Below are 8,789 nucleotides of genomic sequence, written 5' to 3' on the forward strand. Positions count from 1 at the left end.
TTCTCTCTCATCTGGAAGGGCACATGGTGAACACGGCGTCATCTGCTAGTGTCTTCTCCTGGTTTCCTGTTTCATGAAGCTCCCTGGGTGACATTTTACTTCTTCATCTCCAAAGGTCGCTGGCTGGTGGACTCTGCTTCTTATAGCTATGTCATTCTGCTCTGCTCTCTCTGAATCTCCTTCATTCTCCAAGATGTTTCCTCTTTTATAGGACTCCAGAAACTTCTCAAGACCCACCCAAATGGATGGAGACATGTCATCATCTAATCCAGTTTAACAACAACTCTTGATTAAATCACATCCCCAGGGAGATGATCTGATTATAGTCTGAAACATACACTATTGAATAGGGATTAGTCTGCCTTTACGAAATGGGATTTAGAGTAAAACATGGCTTCTCTAGGGGACATGCATCCTTTCAAACCAGCATAACACTAAAAGCACAATCCATGAAAGAAAAAATTGATGTCGGACTTCATTAAAATGAAAAACTTCTGCTCTGTGAAAGACACTGTTAATAGAATGGAGAGACAAGCTCCAGACTGGGAGAAAATATGTGCAAAAAACATATCTGCAGAGTAACTTGGACAGAGAATAAAAAAGTACTTGCTAAGTCCCTTTGGGGGCTGGGGAGAAAGGAGGAAATATTCAACTTCCCCATCTAGGGAATTCCTGATATTCTCACAAACAGCAGGGACAGCCAATTTAATAGGCTGAGCCTTCAATTTTGGGGCTTGACCTTGTGAAACTTATTCCTGCAAAGAAGAAGCTAAGCCTACTTATAACTGTGTCTAAGAGTCACCCCAGAGAACGACTTTTTTTGTTGCTCAGATGTGGCCTCTCTCTCTCAATCAACATGGCAAGCAAACTCACTACCCTCCCCCTATCTACGTGGGACATGACTTTCAGGGGTGTGGACCTTCCTGGCAACATGGGACAGAAATCCTAGAATGAGCTGGAACTCAGCACCAAGGGATTGAGAAAATCTTCTCAATCGAAAGGGGGAAGAGAGAAATGAGACAAAATAAAGTGTCAATGGCTGAGAGATTCCAAACAAACTTAAGAGGTTACTCTGGAGGTTATTCTTACACATTAAATAGATATCACCTTTTTAGTTGAAGTGTAACATAAAGGCTGAAGCGAACTGCATGAAAATGTAGAGCTGTGTTCCAGTAGCCATGTTTCTTGAAGATGATTGTATAATGACATAGCTTTCACAATGTGACTGTATGATTGTGAAAACCTGGTGTCTGATGCTTCTTTTATCTACCTTGTGGACAGATGAGTAAAACATATGGATTAAAAATAAATAAATAATAGTGGGAACAAATGTTAAAATAAATTTAGTAGATTGAAATGCTAGTGATCAATGAAAGGGAGGGATAAGAGGTATGGTATGTATGAATTTTTTTTCTGTTTTATTTTTATTTCTTTTTCTGAATTGGTGCAGATGTTCTAAGAAATGATCATGATGATGAATATAAAACTATGAGATGAAAAAAAATCCTACATATCTGATAAAGGACAGGTATTCAAAATATGCAAAGAACCTTTAAAACTCAACAATAAAAAAATACCAATTTTAAAATGGGCAAAAGATCTGGACAGACACAGCACCAAAGAAGATGCACAGGTGGCAGATGATCATATGTACAACATTGCATGACACTAGGTGTGCTGGTTTGAAAGGACATATGTAGCCTAGAAAAGCCATGTTTTAATCAAAATCCCATTTCGTAAAGGCAGGATAATCCCTAGTCAATACTGTATGTTTGAATCTGTAATTAGATCATCTCCCTAGAGTTGTAACCAGGTCAAGAGTGGTTGTTTAACTGGATTAGGTGGAGACGTGTCTCCACCCATTTGGGTGGGTCTTGATTAGATTACCACAATCCTATAAAAGAGGGAACATTTTGGAGAATGCAAGAGATTCTGAGAGAGAAGAACGACATAGCTAGGAGAAGCAGAGTCCACCAGCCAGCGACCTCTGAAGATGAAGAAGGAAAACACCTCAAGGGGAGCTTCATGAAAGGAAGCCAGGAGAGAAAGCTAGCAGATGACGCCGTGTTCGCCATGTGCCTTCTCACTTGAGAAGAAACCCTGAACTTCATCAGCCTTCTTGAACCAAGGTATCTGTCCCTGGATGCCTTAGATTGGTCATTTCTATAGACTTGCTTTAATTGGGAAAATATCTCGGCCTTAGAACTGTAAACCAGCAACTTATTAAATTCCCCCTTTTAAAGCCGTTCCATTTCTGGTATATTGCATTCCGGCAGCTAGCAAACTAGAACACTAGGGAATTGCAAATTAAAACACTGATGAAATACCGCTGCACACCTATTAGAATGGCTAAAATCCCAAACACTGACAATACCAAAAAATGCTGATAAGAATGTAGAGCCCCAGGAAGTCTCATTCACTGCTGGTGGAAATGCAAAATGGTCCAGCCACTCTGGAAGACAGTTTGGCAGTTTCTTATAGGCAATTTGGCAAGCCAAACAGTCTTACCATAAGATCCAATAATTATGCCTCTATAGATATTTACTCAAATGTGTTGAAAACTTAGGTCCACATAAAAGCATAAATACACCAATATTTCTAGCAACTTCATAAATCATAACTGTCAAACCTGAGAAGAACCCAGATGCCTTTCAAAATGTGAATGCAGAAAACACACCGTGGTACCTCCATACAATGGAGTATTATTTAGTGATAAAATGAAATGAGCTGTCTGTCCACAAAGGGACAATATGGAACCTTAAATGCAATATTGCTAAGTGAAAGAAGCCAAAGTCTGAAAAGGCAGCGTACTGTGTGAGTCCATGCATGGGACATTCTGGAAAAGGCAAAGCTATAGAGACAGTAAGAAGATCAGTGGTTGTCAGGGGTCCGGGAGAATGAGAAGGACGAAAAGGTGGAGCATGGGGGACTTTTTTTTAGGGCAACAAAACTATTCTTTATGACACTAGAGGAGCGGCATGACATCATGCATTTGTCAAACCCACAGAACTGTACAACCCGGAGTGAAACCTCATCTAAACTGTGGACTTCAGTTAGGAATAATGTATCAATATTGGTTCATCCCTTGTAACAAATGTATCTCTTTGCAAGAGGTTAATAATAAAGGAAACTTCTCCTAGAAGATGTATGTGCTGAGCAGGAGGGGGGAGGTTTATGGGTACTCTGTTCTAATTGCTCAATTTTCTGTAGACCTCAAATTGCTCTAAAAAAATTAAGTCTATTACTTATAAAAATATTTTCTTTTCTTTTTTGTATAGACAGGCACCGGGAGTCGAACCCAGGCCTCTAGCATGGCAGGTGAGAACTCTGCCCGCTGAGCCACCGTGGCCCATCCTACTTAGAAAAATATTTTAAAAAGCAGGAAAATATTGGATTTATTGGGGTGGGTAATTCTTACACGTGCTACAAAATCCAAAAAGCGTGGGGGAAAAATTAGTCTCCTTCCCACGCCAGCTCCCCAGCCAGCAAACCTCCTTATCCAGAGGCAGTTGCTCTTAGCAGCTTCTTTGTATGCTTTTAGAGATATTATTTGCATATACAAACATATCTATACTTAAAACACACACACACACACACACACAGAAATGGTGGCATTTTACAAGCATTGATGTGCACCTTGCTTTTTTCCCCTTAAAATTCCCTGGAGATTTTTCCACAGCAGAACAAGCAGCCAACCTCTCAGTCAGGTGCACTGAGAATTATCCCTACAGAAAATAGTGGTATTTTCTCCTAATGATGGGATGTAGTTGATGCCTTTCTAGTGCATAGGGGACAAGTTCATTCATGATCTTAGCTCTCCCTGGGAGCTGGGTGAGAAGGGTTGCCTTCTTCCTTTGTGTTGTAGCATTCTGTGCCATAGCTATTTCATGATCATTTAAATGATTCCCTATTGCTGGACACCCTTGTCCTCCTTTTTTCCTTTTATTTTGGGGTGATAGTGGTAAAACAAATAGTACTGTAAATAAAATACTGTGCATATTAAGACAGACTGTGCTCAAATCCTAACTCTGCTATTAACAGCTGCGTGATCATGGGCAAGTTTCTTAACCTCTCTGTTCTTTGACTTATTATTTTTCTTTTTTATTTGTTGGTGTAAACAAGGTTGTGCTTTCACGTGTGCACAGTCCTACTTTATCTCTTATGCCCTAGGTTCTGACACACTGTGCGTTTATTATTGTCTTTTCTAAATGTTCTGCAGTTTGGATTTTGAGTCCCTTTTTTTCCCTCCCAAGTATCGCTTACACGAGAGTTTTAAAATTTCCAGGTGATGGGGTCTTTGGGGAATTTGTCTTACAGCCTGTGTTGTGTCTTACGGCATTGTGCTCTGAGAATGTCATCTGCTCTATGTGCCCTTGACAGGGTGTGTTGAGTCTTGTTTTGTAGTCTACTGGTGTGTATTATGTATAATGTATTTTGGTGAATGTTGCATTGGTGCCTGAAAAAAAGATGTGTAGTGTCTTCAGAGTTCCAAATTCAATAGTATAAATTAAATCAGTCTCATGACAATGCCATTTTTCTTCCATATCCTTAGTCATTGTTTTGTTTTTCTCTTCCTTAGTCATTGTTTTTTATGTTTAAAAAAATTTCCTGCTCTATCTGTCATGGGAGGCAGCGTGAAGGCTTAGAGGGAATTCATCCACCTCCATACTGCCCGGTGTGCGAGAGCCTAACAGGAACAGGATTGCTAGGGTGAAAAACCTTCATTCAGGGCCAGGGAATGAGAAATGTCCAGGACGCCTGGCCAGTTTCCGCTACATGGAACAGCAAGCACTCCCTCCTCTGACCCAGGGGTGGGCTTCTGCCTTATCCAATTTGGTAGCTGTGCCGCTTTGAAACTATTATGTATCCCAGAAAAGCCATGTTCTAATCCTGATCCAATCTCGTGAGGCCAGACCTATTGTTCAGGGTTTAAAGTTTGATTGGGTTACTTCCATGGAGATGTGACACACCCAGTTGTGGGTGTGGCCTTTTGATTAGATGGAGATGTGACTCCACCCATTCAAGGTGGGTCTTGATTAGTTTACTAGAGTCCTTTAAAAGGGGAAACATTTTGGAGATCAGATGTAACACAGACACAGATGTTTGGAAATACAGAGGTAGATGCTTGGAGAACAGTTGCTTCAGAGCTGACAGAGACACAGATGTTTGACGATGCTTGGAGAGCCAACAGAGAGAGCAGATGCCTAGATATGGGCGGAGCTGAGCAGACATTGCCATGTGTCTTCCCATGAGATGCAAGCCAGAACCCAGAGTTGTGTCCTGAAGGAGCTCAGTGAAGGCCCACAGATGCTTAGAGAGGAAACCACTGACATCAGAAGCTGGAACCGGCGGAATTGGGGACAAGGACCAGCAGACACCAGCCATTATGCCTTCCCAGCTGACAGAGGTATCCTGGATGGCATAAGCCTCTCTTGAGTGCAGGTAACCTCTTGTTGGTACCTTGATTTGGACATTTTCATGGCCTTAGAACTATAAACTGACAACTTAATAAATTCCCCTTTATAAAAGCTGTTCCATTTTTAGTATATTGCATTCCAGCAGCTTTAGCAAACTAATACGGTAGCTGATATGACGTCTCTTCTCTTCCGCTCCACAGTCGTCACGATTTACATCATTTATGTCCCATTCTTATCTACAGCTCCCACCATTTGTTGAGCCGGACTTCCTACATTTGTGCAGACTCACAATTTTCTGAATTTCTCTACTCATGTCTTGGTTGGTTGAAAGTCATCCTCTAGTTGTTTCTTCCAGAAGGGACCGTGGGAACTACTTTCCCTGCACTCTAGCATGGTACAAAACATTTGTCTGCTGTTCTTACATTTTCCATTGGGCTGGCTATAAAACTCTTGAGTCCTACATTCTTTCCCTGAGGACAGTGTAAGCCTGATCCTGCACCAAATGTGGCTATGGAAAATTCTGAGGTCACCCTTCGGGGTGGGATTTATCTTCTTGCCTGGATTTCAAAGAATTCTTTGTCTGTGAGCATCAGTCACTTTACTGAGATGATCATTCTGTATCAACTTTTCAGGATACAACGTGCCCTTTCTTTTGTGAAATTTAAGTTTCATTTTTATCTAAGTCACACATGGGCAAAGTTCAAATTCAATTAGTGCTATAAAACTCATAACTGAGAACACCAGTCTTCTGCAGTTGTGATCCAGTGTTGTTCCTCAGAGGCAGACACTTTCAACTGTTTTGACTGTTTCCTTTGATATCTATCTCTGTGGTAGACACTGGCAGTCTCCCCATTTCTAACTTTTATTTTTCACAATACTCCCATTGGGGTGGCCATGTGGCCAGCAGACCCAGGGAAAAGTTCCCTGTCAGATTTCTGAGCAGATATTTGCTTTCCTGATACAAGTGCTGCTTCTTCCCTCTCTTCCTTCTGGAATGTGGATGTGATGGCTGGAGCTGTGACTGCCATTTTATAAACATGAGACACCAAGCATGAGGAAATGACAAAGAGAATGTCAAGACTTCAGCCCGCATAACATTAACTCTCTGCACTAACTCCAGCAGCTGCCTACCTCCAGAATTCTTGTTACGTGAGGCATAGAAAGAATTGGGGTTTGTGGTTTTGTTGCTATGTTTTTGCAGGCAAAGATCTTTCTAACTGATACGACCTCCACACTTCTAAATTATAAGCATATACTGCCACTGCCCAATTTTTAAAAAATGTATAACTATGTTATGGAAGCTAGGGGTTTAATTTTTCTACTTCCTTCCCCAACATACTCAAATCTCTGCTCTCCTTGTCCAAGGTTTCTGCCTGGCTTTTCTGTCTTCTGACCCACATGGCTTAGAATACTGCAACTCTCTGCTCTCATCTCTGGTGGCCCCATTGACCTGGAAGGCAAGCCCGGCTCTGGCTCCCATTCGGGGCCTGGAAGATGCTAATACTGTGGGGGTTTGGAACTGGCTACCTACCCCTGAAAAGACCATGTGTTTTAGATCCATTCTCGTGGGTGCAGACCTATCATGGGGGGACATTTTGGTTTGGTTATTTCAATTGAGAGGTGGCCCAGCCCATTCAAGGTGGGTCTCAGTCCTTTACTGGAGCCCTTTATGAGGCTAAAACACAGAAAAGCAGAGAGAGCTTAGAAAGAACAGCTGAGAGCAATGAAACCCAGGAGCAAAGGACCAGCAAATGTAGCCGTGTGCCTTTCCATGAGACAAAGGAAGCCCAGATGCCAGCAGCCTTTCCTCAGAGAAGGTATCTTCCTCTTGATGCTTTAATTTGGACAGTTTCATGACCTTAGAACTGTAAATTAGCAGAGTAATAAATCCCCATAGAAAAAGGCAACCCATTTCTGATGTATTGCTCTCCTGCAGCTATAGCAAACAGAAAGATTTTGGTACTGAGAAGTGGGGTGCATTGACTTGCAAATACAGAAAATGCTGGAACAACTTTGTAAATGCATAAGCAGAAGATTCTGGACGAATTGTGAGCTTGATAGAAAATGCTTTGAAGAGACGGATGGTAGAAACATGGACACAAAAGGTCCTTCTGGGAAGTCCCTCCAGCGGCGGGGTAGTGCTGTGGGGAAGAGAGACGAATTTGTAAACCCCGGAGCGAGGTTCTGCTTGCCTAAGGTCGCTGCTGTGCGGAGACCCCAGGGTGAAGGCACGTCACCGTGTCTGACCAGGAGGCAAAACCTTCAACTGAGGACTTGGGGGATAAGAAAGAAGGGGAATACATTAAACTGAAAGTCATTGGACAGGATAGCAGTGAGATTCACTTCAAGGTGAAAATGACAACACATCTCAAGAAACTCAAAGAATCATACTGTCAAAGACAGGGAGTTCCAATGAATTCACTCAGGTTTCTCTTTGAAGGTCAGAGAATTGCTGATAATCACACTCCAAAAGAACTGGGAATGGAAGAAGAAGATGTGATTGAAGTATATCAGGAACAAACAGGGGGTCATTCAACGGTTTAGAGATTCTTTACTTTTTTTTTTCTTTTCCCTTATTCCTTTTTTATTTTTAAAAATAGTTCTTTTGTAATGTGGTGTTCAAAACGGAATTGAAAACTGGCACCCCATCTCTTTAAAACATCTGGTATTTTGAATTCTAGTGCTCAATATTCATTATTGTTTGTTTTCATTGTGCTGATTTTGGTGATCAAGACTCAGCCCCCTTCATATTGCCCTCGCCTTTTAAAAAAATTACGTATGTGCACAGAGAGGTCACCTTTTCCAGGACTATGTGTTTTCAGGCTTGTGGTGATAAATAAGATCGACCAATGAGAGTGTCCGTAATGACTTTCCAGTTGGCCCTGAGGATCTAGCATGTGATTGCTTCACTCCTGGACTATGACTTTCAGTGGGAGATGGAAGTTTTTCAGAGAACTGAACTGTGGAAAAGTGACCTTTCCTTCATTTGAATCTACTTTTAAAATCTGAAGGTCTGGACCAGAAGATGAGGAATATCCAGTTGGAGTCAAGGTGACAAATATGGTGGGAGTGATGACCAACTCCAAAGATGGTTTCACTGAAGAGACGAGGCATTTTCAGATTATAAACAATCTTGTCAGAAGATCCCAGAAAAGTTCTAATTTTCACTAACAGTTAACAAAGTTATTCATGCAGAATATACAACAGAACACTGCTCTTTTTTATTTTATTTGTACTTTTTGGCCTGGGATTTGGGTTTTAAATGGACATTGTCTGTACCAGCTTCACTAAAATAAACAAAATATTTGTAAAAACTGTAAAAAAAAAAAAAGGTCCTTCTGATGGAGCTTTAGACAGAAATGATGAATGTGC

General features: G+C 41.3%; 1 pseudogene; it reads left to right on the forward strand.

Annotated features, from left to right (window-relative positions):
• The first annotated feature begins 7,643 nt into the window (after window positions 1–7,643).
• On the forward strand, window positions 7,644–8,249 carry LOC143689588 (small ubiquitin-related modifier 1 pseudogene; annotated as a pseudogene).
• The last annotated feature ends 540 nt before the right edge of the window (window positions 8,250–8,789 follow it).

Source organism: Tamandua tetradactyla, chromosome 7 (assembly GCF_023851605.1).
Source record: "Tamandua tetradactyla isolate mTamTet1 chromosome 7, mTamTet1.pri, whole genome shotgun sequence".
Lineage (NCBI taxonomy): Eukaryota > Metazoa > Chordata > Mammalia > Pilosa > Myrmecophagidae > Tamandua > Tamandua tetradactyla.